This window comes from Lissotriton vulgaris, chromosome 9, assembly GCF_964263255.1.
Source record: "Lissotriton vulgaris chromosome 9, aLisVul1.2, whole genome shotgun sequence".
Classification (NCBI taxonomy): domain Eukaryota; kingdom Metazoa; phylum Chordata; class Amphibia; order Caudata; family Salamandridae; genus Lissotriton; species Lissotriton vulgaris.
In genome coordinates this window covers 986,486,465-986,509,576 of record NC_141697.1, presented here as the reverse complement: position 1 = coordinate 986,509,576, position 23,112 = coordinate 986,486,465, and positions in this window count along the sequence as shown.

Sequence of the window (23,112 nt, the reverse complement as noted above, 5' to 3'; positions counted from 1 at the left end):
TGCATATTATTAAAAATTGTTTTCTTGCCATCACAGTGCATATCTTCTTTTCAAAGTTCGTAGATCTAGCAGGTCTCTCTACCCTTGAAAACTCCATCCTCTAGTTGCTGCCCGCGGTGGGAGATTGATTCTGCTAAGTAGTGCTTCTGTTCAGTCCAGGGTAATTCCCTTGGACCAACCAGAACCGTCGACCTAAACGTTTCCAGCTGCACTCCCTAGACTGTCAACCGCGACCCTAGCAGCAGAACCGGATGGCGGTTCGAAAATCAAAAATGAGCAAGTTCCCTGGGCGAGAGAGCTGTACAATCAAAAATAGTTCTTGGGGAAAGGAAAAATCTCATTAGTTTACTTTTATTAGTTCGTTTTTTCTTGGCCGCAAATTATACCGTTGTTTCCCAGCTATGGTGTGATCTTCAAACAAGATTTCAGGTTCTATAGTGTCCAACTGCATTGACTGTGGCACAAATCTTTGCAGAATATGATCACTCTCCTTTTCTGTACCAGTTCCTTTCAATCGGGCATCACTGAAGGGTGCAAAGCGCGGCACGGACTCTGTCTCGGAGTCAGCAATTCCCTCCTGGACCCACCGGTCATATGGAAGGGGCAGAGGGACCCGTTTGCAATGGGCGCCGTGCACCCAATTCTTCTTGCCGTGGACACGTACTGCAGAGCGGGTAGCCAGCAACACCTGAAAGGGTCCTAACCAGCGAGGCTGCTCGTTCTTTGTTCGTTGAAAATTCCGCACTAGGATCCAGGTGCCAGGCTTAATGGTGTGGCCTGGATCATCAGATGCTGGTGGAGAGGAACTGTGGACCTGTTGGTGTAAAACACGCAATTTAGTTGTCAATTCGTGCAAATAGTCAAGCAGTACAGGGTGCTCTATCTCGCTGAGTTTCTTGGGGCTTGGTACTCCCCATATATTAGCTGGGCGACCAAACACAATTTCGTGGGGGCTAAGTCCTAGCCTAGAATGGACAGTCATTCAGGTAGATAGGAGTGCCAAAGGCAGGGCGTCAGGCCATTTAAGACCTGTGCTGGCTTGGATCTTGGCCAATTTCAACTTTAATGTGCCGTTGTAGCATTCTATTAATCCAGCTGATTGGGTGTGATTTGCAGCGTGGAATTTCTGGTGTATGCCTAGACACTCACACACTCTCTTCATCACTCGTCCCACGAATTCACTTCCATTATCACTCCAGACAATTCTAGGCATACCAAACCTAGGGAAGAATTCTTTGACAAGGGCTTTGGCTGTGGACATGGCAGTATTGTCCTTAAAGGGATACGCTTCCAACCACCTGGAGAAGGCGTAAACAACAACAAGCACGTATTTCAGATTGTTGCACCTCTCCATGTGGATGAAATTGAGCTGCAAAACCTCGAACGGATACGTTGGAGGCGCAAAATGACCAGCTGGAGTTGGAGTTCCCCTACCGGGATTGTACTTCAAACACACCATACAGTTCTTGACCAGGTTCTCTGCACATTTTGGGATGCCACTATTCTGCCATACTGGGGCCAACAACCTACAGATTCCTTTTGCACTGATGTGAGCCATCCCATGAGCCATTGTCACCACTGCAAGCACATATGCGTCGGGTAACAACCATCTCTGATGCTCTGACAATTCGACCCAACAACCATTCGCATCCAATCTACCCTTGCTTTCTCTCCATTCATTCACCTCTTTCTCAGTGGCCTCGGACTGTATAGACTTCACACTTTCAATAGTGTCGCTGTTTGTCCCCAAAACATTGTGTCAGGACTGATAATGCGCAACCTTCCTTCTCGTGGACATATAATGTAAAAGGCTTACTGTAGTCGGGGTTACCCAACACAGGAGCCGAACACAATGCATCACGCAACTCGTGAAAACTCTTCTGACAATCTTTAGACCAAACTGAAGAAACAATACACTTGCCAGTGCTGAGAAACTTATTTTTCGAATCTAAGTAAAGAAAATAGTATGCATGAATATAACATGGACACTTGCTTTATGAATTGCCACTTTTGATTTTAATTTTCTTTTAAAGATTAATTAAGTTTTAAACCGATTTTTTAGTTTTTGTGCATGGGAATACAAAAAAGGTTCTATATACATTTATATACAAACATGAAATATACAAACATGAAAAATACAAATGGGTATGTACAAAAAATCAAACGCATTCACAAAACACACTCTTGGCCATCCATTCATACTACTCGTCATACATACTGATCCCGGTGTCAAAACCTATGTACATGAAGCCAGAAGCTTCGCCAGCTTTTTTAGTTGTTTTTTGGGGGGTTGTTTGTGAAATTCAAAGAGAAAAAGGACAGTCTTTATGTAGATTGCGATTAAATTTCAAAATTAATTCAAAAGGATGACCCGGGACCGGGTCGGTCGACGCGTTTCAAACCCTGCTATTGCCAGGGTTCTCCTCAGGACCAAATGTAACTACAAAGAAAAGGAAAAACACTTTAAAATCTTATGCTGATGAATAAGAGAAGAGCCCTGTTCACTATCTCGCTTCCCTCAGCCTACCTCTATTCCTGGGTCATGGCTCCAACCGTTAAACCAAACAATTGTATTCCAAATGAAGGGGAGAGGGAGACGCTAGAACACAAGAAAGACACATGTGCGCTAAGTTTTAGGTGCTGCCAACACAATTATCCGTCCTCTCATCAAACATTCAGAGCCCAGTACTGCGCCTACCTGTGCGGTTGCGCGTGTTTTCAAAAAGGATGGGTCCCAATTTCATCGGAATCTGTCTTTCTGTTTCCCGCGTTGAAACGCTAAAGAATGAAAGGGAAACGCGTGTTACCGCTGGGTGTCTAACGCGCCTTTGGCGGTCAATGGTTATGTCTGTTCACACTCGTTGTGTCATTCTTACCGTGGCTGTGTGCACCACTGCTCCTCGATATGAGCTCCAAGCCGTTCTCTTCCACTCCTTCTCCTTCAGTCTCCTGGAAATGAATGAGCACAGACTAAGGGTGTGGCTACCCTCCTGGAATTGTGGGAGATGTAGTCTCTTGGGTGATGGCATATATATAGTTCTTGAGATGTTTACATATTTGATTTGTTGATTTCAGAGATTTCATTCAATCCATTAACCGCTGTGTCAAATTTCATTATTAATAGCGCTTCTCTTTGGCTCAGTCGTGCCTCGAGGTTGCCACCTCTTGGGTCATTTTCAATTTTGGATAGAACAGTCCACATAAGCTTGGTCTTGTCATGATTCTTAGCCAACCAATGATTCACTAGGGGGCATTCTCAACTTCTCGACGTACTCTTGACTTATGTTGAGTAATGCGTTGTCTGACTTCCTGAGTTGTTTTCCCTATGTAAAACATTGGGCAGGGGCACATTATGGCATACACAACATTCCTTGTCTTGCAATTGGTGAAAACTTCATGTTTCCAATTGATGTTGTTGAAGGAAAAAAACGTATTCTCTATAGTTTCGTCACAACATATGCAGGTTCCGCATTTGTGGTGTCCTGCTGTAGGTGGGAATCCGAACATGCTTCTTAGAGTGGGTCCTTTCTCAATCGGTAAGGCTGCTCTCACAATGTGGTTTGCCACGCTTTTCTCCTTTTTGTATGCAAACAAGGGCGGAACTTTGAAATCTTCATGTAAATCTTTTACTAGGTGCCAATTTGATGTTATCAATTTTCTGAGTTGGTTGGCCGCTGGACAAAAGGTAGAAACACATACCAATCGCTTAAGATCTGATTTGGTTTTCTTCTGCATTAGCGTTTCACGTGGCGTCCACCATGCCCTTTTAAGAGAATTTTTCAACAGTTTTTTTGGGTATCCTCTTAGGAGAAGCCTCTCCTTTAATAGATTTGCATGTTCAAAATAATCCTCTTTTCTTGAACAATTCCTGAGAATTCTGAGGAATTGCCCCAGGGGTAGATTTTGTCTCAAGCTGCGTGGATGATTACTTGAGAACAGCAATGCTTTATTTCTGTCCGTCGTTTTGCGGAACAGGGTGGTTCCTAGGCCTCCTTCAAACGGTTCAATTTTAACATCCAAGAATGTTATGGAGTTATTTGATGACGTGCAGCTAAATTTTATATCATTTGTACGTGCGTTCAGCCATCCAACAAATTCATTAAGAGATTCAAGGTCTCCAGTCCAAATGAGGAAAACGTCATCTATATATCTCATATAGTGGGAAATCCTATCCTTGTAGGGATTATCATTATAAATGAATTTTTGTTCGTAAAGTCCCATGTACATCACAGCTAGTTCCGGGGCAAATGGACACCCCATCGCTACTCCCTTTACCTGGTAGAAATATTCTGAGTCGAAAGTGAAAAAGTTTTTTTGCAAAGCAAAGGAAGCCAACTAAAGAATGAATTCAGTGGGTACTCGCACTGGTCTATCTCGTGTATCCAAGAAAAATGACAATGTTTCAAGTGCCTGATCTTGGGGGATCTGGGTATAGAGTGATACGACGTCTAGCATCACCATTAGTTGTTTGTTTTCATCAAACTGTATTGTCTTGATTTTTTGTAGAAATGCAGTTGTGTCTTTAAGGTGAGCTGGGACTGTTTCAATGAAAGGTTTCAAGAAGAAATCTATGTATTTGGCCACAGGCTCAATTAATGATTCACATCCGGAAACTATTGGGCGTCCCAGTGTTTTTTTTTCATCCTTGTGAATTTTTGGCAATACATAGAACACAGGGGTTCTTGGATTTTTATTTTGTAGAAATGCCAATTCCTTTGGGCCTACAAAGCCTTGATCGAAGCCTTTTTGAATGATTTGAAAGAGTTGACACTGAAGTTCATTTGTTGGATTTTTTGCAATGCGTCTATAGCATGTGATATCATTCAATTGTCAATGAACTTCTGTTTTATACTTGTTAATGTCCCAGACTACCACCGCTCCTCCTTTGTCCGCTTGCTTGACAACCACTGTTTTATCATTTTTCAGGGTGAATAATGCGTCCTTTTCTGCTTTGGCAAGATTATATTTCACATAGTTCCTCCTTTTCTCAAACGCCGATATTCCAGATAGAACTGTACGTTCAAAAGTGATGACTTCTTTTGGAATTTTTGAGCCAGCTGGACAAAAGGTGGATTTCTTTCTCAAACCTGTCACTTCGGGTTGATGGTCTTCTACTATATCTGAAAAAAATGTTTTTAGCCGGATCTTACGGCAGAATTCAAGTATCTCTAATTTCATTTTGACGAAATCTGTGGGCCTGGATGGAACAAAACCAAGCCCTTTCGTCAGAATTGACGTTTCTGCTGCTGTCAAGCTTCTTTCAGATAAATTGAATATGGGTAGCAGGTTTAGCTCTTGTAAAACTGGCGTTGTGTCCACATTTCCCATGGCTGGACTGGTCGTGTGCGTCCTCAGAGGACGCACACGACCAGTCCAGCCATGGGAAATGTGGACACAACGCCAGTTTTACAAGAGCTAAACCTGCTACCCATATTCAATTTATCTGAAAGAAGCTTGACAGCAGCAGAAACGTCAATTCTGACGAAAGGGCTTGGTTTTGTTCCATCCAGGCCCACAGATTTCGTCAAAATGAAATTAGAGATACTTGAATTCTGCCGTAAGATCCGGCTAAAAACATTTTTTTCAGATATAGTAGAAGACCATCAACCCGAAGTGACAGGTTTGAGAAAGAAATCCACCTTTTGTCCAGCTGGCTCAAAAATTCCAAAAGAAGTCATCACTTTTGAACGTACAGTTCTATCTGGAATATCGGCGTTTGAGAAAAGGAGGAACTATGTGAAATATAATCTTGCCAAAGCAGAAAAGGACGCATTATTCACCCTGAAAAATGATAAAACAGTGGTTGTCAAGCAAGCGGACAAAGGAGGAGCGGTGGTAGTCTGGGACATTAACAAGTATAAAACAGAAGTTCATCGACAATTGAATGATATCACATGCTATAGACGCATTGCAAAAAATCCAACAAATGAACTTCAGTGTCAACTCTTTCAAATCATTCAAAAAGGCTTCGATCAAGGCTTTGTAGGCCCAAAGGAATTGGCATTTCTACAAAATAAAAATCCAAGAACCCCTGTGTTCTATGTATTGCCAAAAATTCACAAGGATGAAAAAAAAACACTGGGACGCCCAATAGTTTCCGGATGTGAATCATTAATTGAGCCTGTGGCCAAATACATAGATTTCTTCTTGAAACCTTTCATTGAAACAGTCCCAGCTCACCTTAAAGACACAACTGCATTTCTACAAAAAATCGAGACAATACAGTTTGATGAAAACAAACAACTAATGGTGATGCTAGACGTCGTATCACTCTATACCCAGATCCCCCAAGATCAGGCACTTGAAACATTGTCATTTTTCTTGGATACACGAGATAGACCAGTGCGAGTACCCACTGAATTCATTCTGGAGTTGGCTTCCTTTGCTTTGCAAAAAAACTTTTTCACTTTCGACTCGGAATATTTCTACCAGGTAAAGGGAGTAGCGATGGGGTGTCCATTTGCCCCGGAACTAGCTGTGATGTACATGGGACTTTACGAACAAAAATTCATTTATAATGATAATCCCTACAAGGATAGGATTTCCCACTATATGAGATATATAGATGACGTTTTCCTCATTTGGACTGGAGACCTTGAATCTCTTAATGAATTTGTTGGATGGCTGAACGCACGTACAAATGATATAAAATTTAGCTGCACGTCATCAAATAACTCCATAACATTCTTGGATGTTAAAATTGAACCGTTTGAAGGAGGCCTAGGAACCACCCTGTTCCGCAAAACGACGGACAGAAATAAAGCATTGCTGTTCTCAAGTAATCATCCACGCAGCTTGAGACAAAATCTACCCCTGGGGCAATTCCTCAGAATTCGCAGGAATTGTTCAAGAAAAGAGGATTATTTTGAACATGCAAATCTATTAAAGGAGAGGCTTCTCCTAAGAGGATACCCAAAAAAACTGTTGAAAAATTCTCTTAAAAGGGCATGGTGGACGACACGTGAAACGCTAATGCAGAAGAAAACCAAATCAGATCTTAAGCGATTGGTATGTGTTTCTACCTTTTGTCCAGCGGCCAACCAACTCAGAAAATTGATAACATCAAATTGGCACCTAGTAAAAGATTTACATGAAGATTTCAAAGTTCTGCCCTTGTTTGCATACAAAAAGGAGAAAAGTGTGGCAAACCACATTGTGAGAGCAGCCTTACCGATTGAGAAAGGACCCACTCTAAGAAGCATGTTCGGATTCCCACCTACAGCAGGACACCACAAATGCGGAACCTGCATATGTTGTGACGAAACTATAGAGAATACGTTTTTTTCCTTCAACAACATCAATTGGAAACATGAAGTTTTCACCAATTGCAAGACAAGGAATGTTGTGTATGCCATAATGTGCCCCTGCCCAATGTTATACATAGGGAAAACAACTCAGGAAGTCAGACAACGCATTACTCAACATAAGTCAAGAGTACGTCGAGAAGTTGAGAATGCCCCCCTAGTGAATCATTGGTTGGCTAAGAATCACGACAAGAGCAAGCTTATGTGGACTGTTCTATCCAAAATTGAAAATGACCCAAGAGGTGGCAACCTCGAGGCACGACTGAGCCAAAGAGAAGCGCTATTAATAATGAAATTTGACACAGCGGTTAATGGATTGAATGAAATCTCTGAAATCTACAAATCAAATATGTAAACATCTCAAGAACTATATATATGCCATCACCCAAGAGACTACATCTCCCACAATTCCAGGAGGGTAGCCACACCCACAGTCAACAACTTAGTCTGTGCTCATTCACTTCAAGGAGACTGAAGGAGAAGGAGTGGAAGAGAACGGCTTGGAGCTTATATCGAGGAGCAGTGGTGCACACAGCCACGGTAAGAATGACACAACGAGTGTGAACAGACATAACCATTGACCGCCAAAGGCGCGTTAGACACCCAGCGGTAACACGCGTTTCCCTTTCATTCTTTAGCGTTTCAACGCGGGAAACAGAACGACAGATTCCGATTAATTTGGGACCCATCCTTTTTGAAAACACGCGCAACCGCACAGGTAGGCGCAGTACTGTGCTCTGAATGTTTGATGAGAGGACGGATAATTGTGTTGGCAGCACCTAAAACTTAGCGCACATGTGTCTTTCTTGTGTTCTAGCGTCTCCCTCTCCCCTTCATTTGGAATACAATTGTTTGGTTTAACGGTTGGAGCCATGACCCAGGAATAGAGGTAGGCTGAGGGAAGCGAGATAGTGAACAAGGCTCTTCTCTTATTCATCAGCATAAGATTTTAAAGTGTTTTTCATTTTCTTTGTAGTTACATTTGGTCCTGAGGAGAACCCTGGCAATAGCAGGGTTTGAAACGCGTCGACCGACCCGGTCCCGGGTCATCCTTTTGAATTAATTTTGAAATTTAATCACAATCTACATAAAGACTGTCCTTTTTCTCTTTGAATTTCACAAACAACCCCCCAAAAAACAACTAAAAAAGCTGGCGAAGCTTCTGGCTTCATGTACATAGGTTTTGACACCGGGATCAGTATGTATGACGAGTAGTATGAATGGATGGCCAAGAGTGTGTTTTTTGAATGCGTTTGATTTTTTGTACATACCCATTTGTATTTTTCATGTTTGTATATTTCATGTTTGTATATAAATGTATATAGAGCCTTTTTTGTATTCCCATGCACAAAAACTAAAAAATTGGCTTAAAACTTAATTAATCTTTAAAAGAAAATTAAAATCAAAAGTGGCAATTCATAAAGCAAGTGTCCATGTTATATTCATGCATACTATTTTCTTTACTTAGATTCGAAAAATAAGTTTCTCAGCACTGGCAAGTGTATTGTTTCTTCAGTTTAAATTGGCTCAACCTTGCTGAGTTTAGGAGTCAAGACCCTTTTTGTAATCTTCAGACCAAAGCACAGGATTGGGTGTATCTTTACAGATTAGTGCCAGCAAAGGTTTTGCCAACAATGAGAAATTTGGTGTCCATTGCCTGCAATATGATGTAATGCCTAAGAAAGCACGCACTTCTCTCTGTGTCCTTGGGACACTCAATTTCGCAATTGCCTGTATTCTCTCTGGGGTCAGTCTCCTTCCCTCCTTCGATAAGATGTGACCTAAGTAGGTCACTTCTTGTCGACAAAATTGCAATTTCGAAAGAGAGACTTTGTGCTTCATGTCACATAAATGACGCAATAACGACAATGTGGCTTCCTTGCAAATCTCTTCAGTATCTGCAGCGACCAGCAAATCGTCTAAATACTGAATGAGAGTCGCACCATCAGGTAGAACAATCGTGTCAAGTTTTGATTTCAGAGCCTGACTGAATATAGATGGACTTTCACAGTAGCCCTGAGGAGCGCGTTTGAAGCGGAAGCTTCAACCTCCTAAATTGAAGCCAAAAATATCTCTGCTCTCCTCGGCAATCGGGATGCTGAAGAAAGCATTCTTCAAGTCAATCACCGAGAACCAAGTGGCTGAAGCTGGGACCATAGTCAATAGGGCAGTGATATCAGGAACAACTGGAAACTGTGGCACAACAATCTTATTCACTTCTCTAAGATCAATCACAAATCTGTACACAGGTGGCTGTGAGGGATCAGTACGCTTTAAAACAGGCAAAATAGGACTGTTACAAATGTTGCCTGTTGTCTCTTCAATTACATCTTTCACAATCAGATCGTAAATAATTGCTAACAATGCCTTTTCATATTCGCTGGAGACCTTGTATTGGGGGATACGTGGCAACCTAACATTGGCTTTCAATGTAATGACATATGGCGCTATTTCCAAAAGACCCACATCATTGGAACCAGTAGCCCAAAGTATATCTGGAAGAGATGACAATTCTGTTGGAATATTCTCCTTTGACAAATACATTGGGGAAATCACTTTCTTACCTAGGGTAAGTTGTACTCCCGAAGGAGAACAGTACAAAGTCGCATATAGTCTCTTTAATAAATCCAAACCTAACAAATTTTCGCCACAACCTGTTGTAAGAATGAGGGGTGCTTCTAATTCATATGGGCCAACAGAAAGTGCCATAGGACTAGAAATCGGGTTCCTAACCGGGGCGCCAGAAAAACCTACTGAAACATTCATTTACCAAGACAAAGGTGCGCCAGGAAGTTTTGAGTGCATAATAGAACTTTTTGTAGCACCAGTATCCAGCAGAAAGGGTTCTGACACACCCGATGTAATCACCTCAACATAAGGTCCATTCTGATCTACTGGAACTGAAACAACTCCCTCTCTTTGTCTATGGCTGTCCTAGCAATTATCACCCTCATTCTCGTTTTCGGCATAGTAATCATCAGCATAGTACTGAGCTGTCCTAGAAGACGCATTATTCTGTTGATCAAAGCTGTTCATGGAATTCTGAGGCGGAAAAGAAGTAGTATTCTGGGGGAAATTTCCTCGGCCCCTACCTCTAGGAGCCTGTTGAACACCTCTACCTCTTGTACCAGAAACACCATTCAAACGTCGCAGTAAAGCTGGACAACTATTCTTGAAATGACCCTCTTCCTTGCAATACGCACACTGATTTGGACCATACGGTAAACGCTGTTGAGAAAACTCGTTTCTTTGGGAGTTTCTCGAAAACTGTTGTATTTGCTGATAATCAGGCTGACTAGCAGTGCGAGGCGGATAGGCTTGCTGGAGAAGGACTTTAGTTTTCAAATCTATAGTCTTTTTGTCTGGCTTCTCTAGCTCGTCTTTGTGTCTATTTTCGTAGTACTGGGCTGTGGCTAAAATCTGCGCCGAAGTGGAAACAGACCAAGCACTCTCTGAATCTTTCAATTTATTACACAGTTCAGGAAGCAGGTTATGAACAAACTTGTCTACAAACAATCTTTGGCCACCCTCAGTAGCCATATCCTGACCACTGTGGTTAACAAAAGTTTCTTCGAATCTCGTGAAAAAGTCAGACACATTCTCATCTTTCTTCTGCTTGCACGCAGACAACTTGTCCCAATTCACACGTAATTCAGGCATTAAAGTTTTCATATATGTGATAATTCTATTAGGAAGTTCAGCTACTAAAGGCTCGGGTTTGGAACCACCAACTTGTCTAGCATCAGCAGCAGTAATATTAGCCCACTTGTCACCTAATTCTGGATCATTTTTTTTTTTTTTAATTTGTTTTTATTGCAGAATTAGAAACCACAGAATACAAATGTTCAACCAGTCCACTCGTAATGTCCCCCCCGATCAATATTAAAACGTATACCATACACAGCCATTCAGCCCGCATCCCGGAGGCCGGGCGGCATAGTACCCTACATAGTAGGAAAGCATCACGGTGAGTGTCCCTTAGGGACAATGGTCGAAAGATCATTTTACGTATCTGCATTTTACCCCCCCACCCACTACAATAACATCGTCAGCCATCCCATTTGCGCGATCAATGCTACCATCCGCTTCCGGACCCGCCCCGAGCACTGTAGGGCCCACCATATCTGGCCCGCTCCTCTTAACCACCTCTCGCTCAGCATCTACGCCCCACTGGCCCTTCCTAGCTCGAAGTCGCCATTGCGGACAACCAACCTCCTGGCTTCCGGCCCACCCCGAACTCCCCCTGAACAACCCCCGGTGTCCCCTCCCCGGCAACTGCTAATGGTGTGTGCCCCGTCTTTAAGTGTAGTATGGATCCCGCTACAGTGTCAATGACAACTCTGAGTTAGTACGCCACGCAGTGTCCACAGGCCCCATTCACTCAGTCCTCATCTTCCATTAAAGAGTCACGCAAGGCTTGCACCACCAACTCCCACGCACGCGCTGCATCCAAGGCCTTCTCATTACCAAGCTTGACAGCCTGTTTTATCCGGAGCACACTCTCGCATTCAGACCACCGCAGCAATTCATTCTTCCACCTCCTTACTGACGGCCCGCCCCTGGACTTCCAATGCCATGACATTTCTCTTTGTGCCAGTATCAGACCCAAGTCAATAAATTTGCTCGTCACCTTGGTGTGTTTGGTGTGCGGGAACCAGAGCAACAAACACGCCGCCATATCGAAGTCCACCTCCCTGTCGGTCACATCGTTTAGGAGGTCCCCCACCTCTGCCCAGTAGGCCTCCAAATGCGGACAACCCCAAAACAAATGATCCATGTCCGCTCCCGGAGACGAACACCTCGGGCACCGCGCATCCTGCACCTGGAAGTACCGCCGTATTTTTTACGGGGTCAGATAGGCCCTATGTAGCACATAGAAATGCACTTGTTGGAAGCGCGCATTTCTCGTGCCTTTCCATGTGCGCCGTAAAATGTGGCTCCACACCGTGTCTGGAATGGGCCTGCCCACACTTTCCTCCCATTTAGCTTTGAGCCCCTGGAGCGGTTCCAGTCCCTCATGTAACATCCTGTTATGGAGGCAGGTCACAGCCTTGAAGGTGCCCGCTGCCATCACCACATACTGGCACGCCATAGTCGTGGCCGGTTCTATGAGCCCTCCCTTCCAGTGCTTCTGTATAGCCGCCACCACCGCCGCATGCAAGAGGAACCCCCCGTCAGACAACCCGAACTGGTCCTGGAGCACTCCGAAGGGCACCAAAGTCCCATGGATATATAGGTCTCCTACCACCTGAAGTCCCACCTCCTCCCATTCCAGCAATGGGGACCAATCGCACCCGTGTGGCAGGGCCGTCAGCATACCGATCGGAATTTCCGGCGCATAAGGCTGCGTCGCCTTCGCTCTCCTAAGACTCCTCTGCCAGCACAGCCTGAGTGTCCGTTCCTCCATAGTGAGGCCCCGCAGCTCAAGCCTCTGCTGCATGACGATATAAGACAGCACATGGCGTTGTATCCCCAGCTCTCGGTCCTCCTCCGGTCCCCTAAACACCCTGGCCACATGTTGCGTGAGAACCTGTAGTTGCGCCGCCAAGTAATATAGTTCAAAATCAGGAACAGCCATCCCCCCCTCAATCTTGGGGCGAAGCAACGTACTCAGAGCCACTCTACGGCGGCCATGTCCCCACAGGAAACCAATAATCATCGTCCTCAGGTCCCTAAAGATCCTCTGAGGAATCCAAATAGGTAGCGTCCGGAAGTAGTACAGGAGGCGGGGGAGCGCCACCATTTTCAAGAGAGCAATCCTGCCCAGTACCGTCAGCGGGAGGGTCGACCAAAAGGACATACTGCCCCTCAGCGCCCGAACGCACCGACCAATGTTGCCTTCTAATAGGTCCGCGGTCACGTGGTAGATACGGACTCCCAGATAAGTGAAGCAAGATGGCTCCCAAACTACCCCCAAGTCGCGAGCAGGGCTGGGCGACTCCGCCCTCAGCGGGAACACACAGGTCTTCGCCCAGTTGACCTTAAGGCCCGACAGCTGGCCAAACTCCGATAACAGGTCCATCGCTCCCTCCAGGGCCCGCTCTGTATCGTCTAGGTACAGGAGCAGGTCGTCCGCATACAGCGAGATGTGATGTAGCTGCCCGCCGCTATTTATCCCCGCGTATCTGTCACCCGACCCCCCGCCCACCCGCGCACTTCGCCTTATATGGTGACCGTGCGAACGCGCAGCGGTCACGCGCAGCGGGCGCGCCGATTGTGCGCCGAAGGCGCGCCAAAGGTAAGCCCGTCTGCGCCCGTCCGCGACCAGATCGCGACCAGCGCCAGGACCCCTGGCCCACGAAGACCCCGACCTACCCGCCTGACGTACTCCGCCGCCACCCTCATCGCACTCAACACCGGCCGACTCCCAGAATGCCACCAGGCCACACCACGACGCACCCACGGACCTTTCAGCTGCCACGCCTGCAAGTTCACCTGCATCCGGACCTGCCTCGCACCAGCACCCGCCAAGTCGAACACCAGCAGCACCCACCTCAAGTGCATCCTGCTCAACACCCGCTCCGTCCACAGACACGCCATCGAACTCTGGAACCTCCTAGACGCCACAGCCCCTGACGTTGCCTTCCTCACGGAGACCTGGATGAACGCCTCTTCAGCCCCCGACATCGCCATCGCCATCCCAGAGGGCTACAAGATCGTCCGGAGGGACCGCAACGCCAACCAGATGGGAGGAGGCATCGCCATCATCCACAGGAACACCATCCGTCTCACGACCAGCACCGACAACACCCTGACCAGCTCCGAACACCTGCATTTCCAGATCCACACCAACCCGAACACCACCCTCAGAGGCACCCTGATCTACCGACCTCCGGGACCACGCACACAATTCAGCGAGGACATCGCCGACTTCGTCAGCCCGCATGCCCTCCCCTCCGCTGACTACATCCTCCTGGGGGACCTCAACTTCCATCTGGAGAACAACAACGACCGCAACACCAGCACCTTGCTCGACAACCTCGCCAATCTTGGACTCAAGCAGCTGGTGTCCACCCCCACCCACCTCGCCGGACACACACTCGACGCAGTCTTCTCCTCCAGCACAGACATCGACTTCAGCCACGCCACAGAGCTTCAATGGACGGACCACAGCTGCCTCCACTTCACCTTCAAGAGAACGACGACCCACCACCACCAGCAACAGGCCGCCCGCAGAAGCTGGAACAAGATCACAGCAGACCAGCTCGCCACCTCCCTGAGCCAGCACCCTCCTGCCAGCTCAGCGAACCCCAGCCAGGCCGCCGTCAACCTCACGAAGTGGATCAGCAACTGCGCGGACGAGCTCGCCCCGCTGAGGACCCCGCCCAGCAGACCCGGCAGCAAGAAAGCCCCGTGGTTCACCGACGAACTCAAGAGCTCCAAGAAGAACTGCCGAGCCCTCGAGAAAGCCTGGAGAAGGGAACCTACACCGGACAACAGGACCACCCTCAAACTGGCCACTCGGAAGCACCACCAGCTGATCCGCGCCGCCAAGAAAACTGCATTCAAGGACCGGCTGGACAACAACGCACACAACAGCAAGGAACTCTTCAACATCGTGAAAGAGCTATCCAACCCCAGCGCAGGAAACAACGACATCACCCCATCGCAAGACCTCTGCGACTCCCTCGCTTCTTACTTCCACAACAAGATCGCGGACATACACAACAGCTTCAACAACCAACCAACGCACACCATGACCGAACAACCACCCCCCACCACCACCCTCCACGCCTGGACCCCGATCAGCACCGAAGACACCATCCGCACGATGAACTCCATCCACTCCGGATCACCGACCGACCCCTGCCCTCACCACGTCTTCAACAAGGCCGACGCTGTCATCGCACCCCACCTGCGAGACATCATCAACACATCCTTCGACACCGCCACCTTCCCTGAGAGCTGGAAGCACGCCAAACTCAGCGCTCTACTCAAGAAACCAACAGCGGACCCCACCGAACTCAAGAACTACCGCCCCATCTCGCTCCTCCCGTTTCCAGCCAAAGTCATCGAGAAGACCGTCAACAAGCAGATGGCTGCCTTCCTCGAGACGAATGGATCCCTCGACCCCTCACAGTCCGGCTTCCGAGCCAATCACAGCACCGAGACCGCCCTCATTGCCGCCACCGATGACATCCGAGCCCTGATGGACAACGGAGAAACAGCGGCCCTCATCCTCCTAGACCTCTCCGCGGCATTCGACACTGTCTGCCACCGCACCCTAGTACAGCGCCTCAGTAACGCCGGAATCCAGGACAAGGCGCTGGAATGGATCATCTCCTTCCTCGACGGAAGAACACAGAGAGTCCGCCTACCACCGTACAAGTCAGAGGCCTCCGAAGTCATCTGCGGCGTCCCTCAAGGATCCTCTCTGAGCCCCACCCTCTTCAACGTCTACATGAGCCCCCTCGCGGCCATCGCACGCCAACACAACCTCAGCATAATCTCCTACGCCGACGACACCCAGCTGATCCTCTCCCTGACCAACAACCCCGCCACCGCCAGAGCCAACCTGCACGAAGGGATGAAAGAGGTAGCCGAGTGGATGACGACCAGCCGCCTGAAACTGAACTCTGACAAGACGGAGGTCCTCATCCTGGGCTCTTCACCCTCCGCCTGGGACGACTCCTGGTGGCCTCCCGCCCTGGGCACCGCACCCAAACCGACAGACCATGCACGCAACCTGGGCTTCATCCTGGACTCCTCCCTCTCCATGACCAGGCAAGTCAACAACGTCTCCTCGGCGTGCTTCAACATCCTACGCATGCTACGGAAGATCTTCTGGTGGATCCCCACCGAGACCAGGAAGACCGTCATCCAGGCCCTCGTCACTAGCCGACTGACTACGGCAACGCCCTCTACGCCGGTACCACCGCCAAGCTCCAGAAGAGACTCCAGCGGATCCAGAACGCCTCAGCCAGACTCATCCTCGACATCCCACGAACCAGCCACATCTCCGGACATCTGAGAGACCTTCACTGGCTCCCCGTCAACAAAAGAATCACCTTCCGCCTCCTCACCCACGCACACAAAGCCCTACACGACCAAGGCCCGAGCTACCTCAACAGCCGGATCAACTTCTACGCTCCCAAACGCCACCTCCGATCAGCCAACCACGCCCTCGCCGCCGTCCCCCGCATCCGAAGAGCAACTACAGGAGGAAGATCCTTCTCCTACCTGGCCGCCAAGACCTGGAACTCCCTCACGACCGACCTGCGCCTGACCCAAGACCACCTCTCCTTCAGGAAGAAGCTGAAGACCTGGCTGTTCGAGCAGTAGCGGCACCCCCCCTCCCCCAAGCGCCTTGAGACCCTACGGGTATGTAGCGCGCTCTATAAGTGTCACTGATTGATTGATTGATTGACCTAGCGTGGACCGCCAAGGGTTCCATCGCCAGAGCAAACAAGAGGGGGGAAAGGGAGCACCCCTGTCTCGTGCCCCTACCCACCGGGTATGCCGCAGACACCAGACCACCCAAACGTACCCGCGCCGTTGCTGAGGAGTACAAGACCCTCGTCCACCGGCGGAACCCATCACGTATGCCAAACCTCTCCAGCACTCCATCCAGGAAGGTCCATTCCAAACTATCAAATGCCTTCTCTATGTCCACGGACAAGACCGCTTGGGCCCCGTCTCCATCCAAAATGGCGTCCATTATCCCAACCAGGCGCCGGATATTCAGTGCCGTGCTCCTCGTGGGGATAAACCCCGCCTGATCCCTGTGCACCAGGCCCGTCATGTGCGGGGCCAGTCTGGTTGCCAGAATCCGGCTCAGGATTTTGTAGTCCACCGTCAACATGGACAACGGGCGATAGGACCTCACATCTGTTGCATCCCTGCCGGGCTTTAGGAGCGGCACAATCAAAGCCTCCCGCATGGACCCAGGCAAACCCCCTGACTCATAAGCTTCCGTGTACACCACCAGCAGCCTGGGCGCTAAGCTGTCGACAAACTGCTGGTAGAATTCTATTGGCAATCCGTCCACCCCGGGTGTTTTATTCAGAGCCATACTTTTAATGGCCACCCGTATTTCAGTGAGCGTGATCGGGCCGCCCAACTCTTTCGTGTCCTCCTCATCTAGGACCGGAAGCTGCCTCGCCCCTAGGTACTCCGCAATTTCCTGGACCTCCACTCCCAACTGACTCTGGTATAATTCCTGATAATACACACGAAAGCACTCCAACACCGCTACCTGGGAATACACCGTCTCCCCCTGTGCGTTGTTAATGCTAAGGACCGGGCAGCCCCTAATTTCAGTGTTAGCGAGTCTGGCCAAGAGCGTGCCCACCTTATCCCGTTCAGCATGCGCCCTGATGGCGTATTGCCTGTAGTCGTAACATCTCAACCGTTCCGTCTCGGTGGCGACCACCTCCTTCGCTTTCAACAACTGGGTCTGTAAGTCTGGCCTGGCCCGCCTGCGCCGCTCTAATTCTCTCAGATTCTCCTCCGCTTTCGCAAGTGCATTCAACACAGTCGTACGAGCATTCGAAAACCGACCCAGACACACCCCTCTCACCACCACTTTCATCGCATCCCATTCAGTGGACCTACTCGTGGCCGTACCCTCGTTCTCGCCAAAGTAACGATCGATGCCTTGTTGGACAGCATCACTAAACACTGAGTCCTCCAGCGTGTCTGGCCGGAGCCGCCATGTTGGTATCGCCGAGCGCTCCCGCTGCCACTGGATATGTACCAATAGGGGATTATGATCCGAAATGGTTCTAGCCAAGTATTCCGTGTGTGAAATCAATGGGGCCAGGGACCCGCTACAGAGCACTGAATCTATCCTTACATGTAGTGCATGGAGAGCTGAGTAAAAGGAATAGTCCCTGGTGTCCCTGTGCTGTTCCCGCCAAACATCCAGCAACCCCCATCTGTCCTGCCAATCCTTCCTGTGCATGGCCAACTTACGTACCGGGGAATCAACAAGGGGGGATGAGACCTATCCAGAACCACATCCGTAATCGAGTTAAAGTCCCCCCCTAGTACTACCGGGCCCGCCAGGAAAGAGGCCAAGGACCCGGAGAGGCCATCGAAGTAGCGGGCCTGATCAGTGTTTGGCGCATACACACAACAGAGAACCACATCCCTGCCATACAACCTCCCCTCCACCGCCACAAACCTGCCATCAGGGTCCACTACTTGGTTCAGCACCTGGAACGGTATCCCTGCCCTCACCCAAATCAATACCCCCCTGGCATATGCTGAGTAAGTGGTGCCGAACACCTGGCCCGCCATCTTTTTTGCAACGCAGCGCACTCTTTTTTAGTCAGATGGGTTTCTTGTAACATAGCAATCTGGACCCCCTTCGCACCAGGTATGCGTGCACCTTGTGGCGTTTGACCATGGTTCGTAGCCCCCGGACATTCCACGTGAGGCATTTTAAGTTAGGTAACGTCCCCATACCAGCATCGATCAGTCCGAGTCAAACAACGACAGTTCACATCCCCCCCAAAGCAGTTGCCCCCCCCAAAACAAACACTGAACAGAAAAACTCCCCAAACCCCACTCCCCAGGACAGAGCCTACAAACCCAGTGTCAGCCCCCATCCAAACCTCAAACCAACCACACATTCTCCTAACCCGTGGTCTCCACCACAGAAGGCCTTAAGGGCCCTAGGGGGGTGAGTTATCGCCGACCCCAGCAAGCGGAGCCCACATCCCGCGCCCCCATCCCATCCTGCGTACGTGGCACCCTATCCGGCAACCCACCCATCACCAACAGGATACCGCCCTACCATTAGATCTTGTCCAAGTCCCAACACAGTCTCAACCGTGAAATATCCCATCAGAAGTCTGGGGGGTCACCACCGGCCCCTTCGAGCTTTCCGCTTCTGAGAGGTCCTCTCCCGTCCTGCTGCCTTCCCCGCCAGAGTCCGTTTCCACCAGTTCACTGTTCTGTTGTGACCCCGTGATGGCCGCCGTCGCTGCGAGCGCATCTTTCTTTTCCGCAGCCATTTGAGCCTCCCGTTTCTCCCGCTGGCGCCTATTGCGGGACCCGATGCGTTGCGATTGTCTGACCCGGGGTTGTTTAGGCCGATCTCGCCTACTTTTGTGCGACCTGTCCGTCCCCGCTCTATACGACTCCAGCCACTGCCATGCCTCGTCCGGAGTCTGGAAGAAGTGCGTGGTCTCATCCAGGATGACCCGCAGCTTGGCCGGGAAGAGCAAGGAATATTGAATGCCCTCCTCTCGCAGCTCCTTCTTCACTGCCAGGAACGATGCTCTGTTCCTCTGGACCGCCTGAGTGTAGTCCGGGAAGATTGTGACCCTGCTGTTCTCCACCTCAAACGGGCCTGACATCCGAGCCCTCTGGATGAGGAGGTCCCGGTCCTTATAATGGAGGAGCCGCACTACCATCGGTCGGGGGGGGGCGGCCAAGCCCTGGCGGGCGAGCAGGCACCCTGTGGGCTCGTTCCAGGGTAAAGAAAGGAGTAAGCCCCTCCGGCGCCACCACAGTTCGAAACCAGTTCTCCATGTAGGCCACCGCATCCTCCCCCTCAATTCGTTCAGGCAGGCCTACGACCCGCACGTTGTTCCTCCTATTGCGGCCTTCGGCATCCTCCGCACGTCGTTCCAGCGAGTCCAACCGGGCCAGTATGTCTGTGATCTTATGTTCCGCGGTCACTACCGACGGTTTCAGGTCCAATAGCAGCTTATCATGGTCCTTGACCCTATCCGCCAGCTTCGCATGGTCCGCTCGCAATAGCCCCAGCCCCGTGGCTACTTGCGCGATGTCCTGGTGCAGCGCCTCCTTGGTCAAAGTGATTGCATCTAGTATGGCGTCCAGACGTCGATTCAATCGTTGCTCCTGGTCCAACTCCGTCTGGGGGGTCTCACCCATCTGGGACGATGCCGCTAGGTCCCCCTGTCCGCGCTCCACGGCCACCAGCCCTCCCGTCGCCGCCATTTCAGAGTACTGCGTCACAGGCCAGGAAACCCGTCCAGCTCCGGCACTCGTGGGTCGGTGCAAACTCCCTGATATTGAACAGGATCAAGTGCCACCGCCAATGCCCTCAGGTCCGAGGGCCAAGTGGGCGAGCACCGTTCGATCGACCCCCTCTGGAGCCTGGAGGAAGAAGGGAAAAAGGAGGGATAGCGGCCAGCAAGAGTCCTCAAAGTCCGAGCGGGGCGGGTCCCTGTCCCCCGACCTTCGGAACTGTCACCACAGTCCCTAATGCCTCGATCTTTCGGCTGCAGAGCCTCCCGCCAGTCGGCGCCAACTCGGCTCAATGTCGGTGTCCGGAGCTGCTCGACCTCTCCGCCGCCATTTTCTTCTCACTCTCGGCTACACCTCAGCCGTCGCCCAACTGGGTCTCCTCGGGGCCAGCAGTCCCCCAGCAACTTTCCGTCAGCGCCCTGCGGTCCCCCTACACTTCGTAGGGCAGGAGTGTCGACCTCGGGTCGCCCAGGGTGCAGAAATCAGGAGAATTAGCGGGACTCCGCGCGGAGCTGCGAGCTCACGCCGCCATCCCGATCGGCGTCCAAGCCACGCCCCCTCACCTAATTCTGGATCATGATCTGCATGACGAATTTTACTCCATAAGGGCTGTGGAACAACATTCCCAAACAACATGTCTACATCTGCTAGATTCATTATACATGAGCTGGCAGTCTGTGATAACTCCTTATAATACCCTGCAGGATTTTTGCGAGGATCAGGTAATGTCTGCTTGAGTGCTAAAACTTCAGATCTCTTCCATGGGACATGTACCCATACACGCTGGAAATGTGGCAGAATTGCCGGATTCGCATTTCCATCACCTTCCCTCCAAACTGGAGGAACTTCTCTCATGGGGTACTGTCGCGCCTTTTTCCTACATGACATGTCATCCTCATACAGTGATCTAGAGACGTTTCCCTTACTCCTATAAGATAACAACAAATCTATTGCTCGTTCAACATCGGCACCTACAATCATGCCTTCATAAAACTTGAATCGCATACGGAATAACTCCTGCATTTTGCGTTTTGGATCATTGTCTTGCAAATCTTCGCAAAGATATACACACATCTCTTCGAATGCATATCTCTGAGTGGGTGCATCCCACTGACGGAAGACTTCCATAACAGACTGAACATCATACTTTACAGTATCAGTAACCCATTTACGTGCTAACTCATTCAGCACTACTCTTTCCTCATAATCGGGCAGTTGACTACGCAACTGTCTACGTCCTGTTTTAGGGGTCGTTTTAGGCGACCCAAAGAAAGGTGAGAACAGACCAGTGACAGTACTTGCCACTCTCTGTCTAACAGAAGGAGAAGCTTGCGGAGAGGCAGATGTGCCAGAAAAGACAGGCTGATGTAAAGCAGAAGTCGAGGCAGTGGCAAAGGAAGTCGAGGCAGTGGCAGAAGTAGTATCATGAAGAACAGGTGGAGCAGTAGGCAAAGTCGCAGAGAAAACAGACGGAGTATGTAGCAAAGGCGGCGGCCCTTGAGAGGGCTGCGCCGGAGAAGTAGGAACCAGCTGAAGAGGAGCTGGTGCTTGTGTAAGAACTGGATTTTGTGCACCAGGGCGCGGTATAACAAAGCGTCGCGGGGGTGCAGTAGCATCTTGTGCATAGGGTGGTGGTGAACTCAGTAAGTGGGACATTAGAGAATCCTTCTCAGATGTCTCTTTTGAACCTCGTCCTTCATGTGGCAACATTGGGTAGCATTTGTCTATTGCTAACTTCTTGCTTCTGAGCATTTGTTCACTCTCTTGCTCTTCCTCATTATCCCTGTATGCAACGGCAGCTTGTACCATTGACATACCTCTTTTATTTTTCTTTGCTAATTTTATTTCTTTCTGTTTGGCTTCCTTGCGCCATAGGCGAAAAGAGTCAAACATCGCCGGCCGGGCTTTCTTCTTGAACAATTTGACCTCGAGATTATCTAAGATTTCTGTGTCAAAGCTACCGTATTGGGGCCATTTTAAAACACCATCTTTTCTGGTGTATTTTAGCCATACTTCATTATATGTGATAGGACCTACGCCGTGCTTTATGTAGAGCTCATATGTTGGAGTTCCAATTGGAGGAACCGGACACAAGTCCTCTAATCGGGAGTCCCTACTACAACCAAGACAAAACAAGTTTCCAAGTCTGCTAAGACCAGGCATCTTCGCTCACTAGTCTCGCTTCAAACTTCAAAGGATTATCGAATACGATATTCTAGTGAATACACGAATCCCTTGGTTTTGGCGCTTGCAAGTTCCAAACAAAGTGTATCTCAAGGATACCAAAACTAAGAATCAAACTAAGGACTGGGAGACGCTCCACTTATACTTAACTGAAGTATTGATGATCGATGACGTCACTAGAAGACTCGTCTATCGTTTCGCTCTACCAAGGATCACTGGGTCCAAAACAGGGCGATAATCAGGCCAGCAGTCCTTAGTAGCCGTCGGGACGCGGGGAACCTCGCAGCAAAGACCTTCGGAACCACGTCGACATACAGGGGTCGCTGAAGTGGCTGGCCCTCCTCTGGAATTTTCACACGAAGCTCCTCACGAACATCTGGCTTGGACCGACACCGCTTGATACCGCCCCGAGTTGGGCGCCAAACTGAGGTACCGGGTTTTTAGGAACCCGGTGGTGCCAGGGGAAAACACCCAAAGACCTCTGAGTTCTCCCTGTTCCCGACCACAGAAACACAGAGTCTTCTAGGTGAAGTCAAAGATCGAGTTTTATTGGCTGCAACCAAGTAACAAGCGTCCTAGAAGTACAACAGCATGGTTTGTAAGTTCTCAGGAGACTGTTCGTTTTTACAAAGCCAGCCTTCTCCTTTTATACAAAAATAGCAGCTGCAGGCAAGAATTCTTC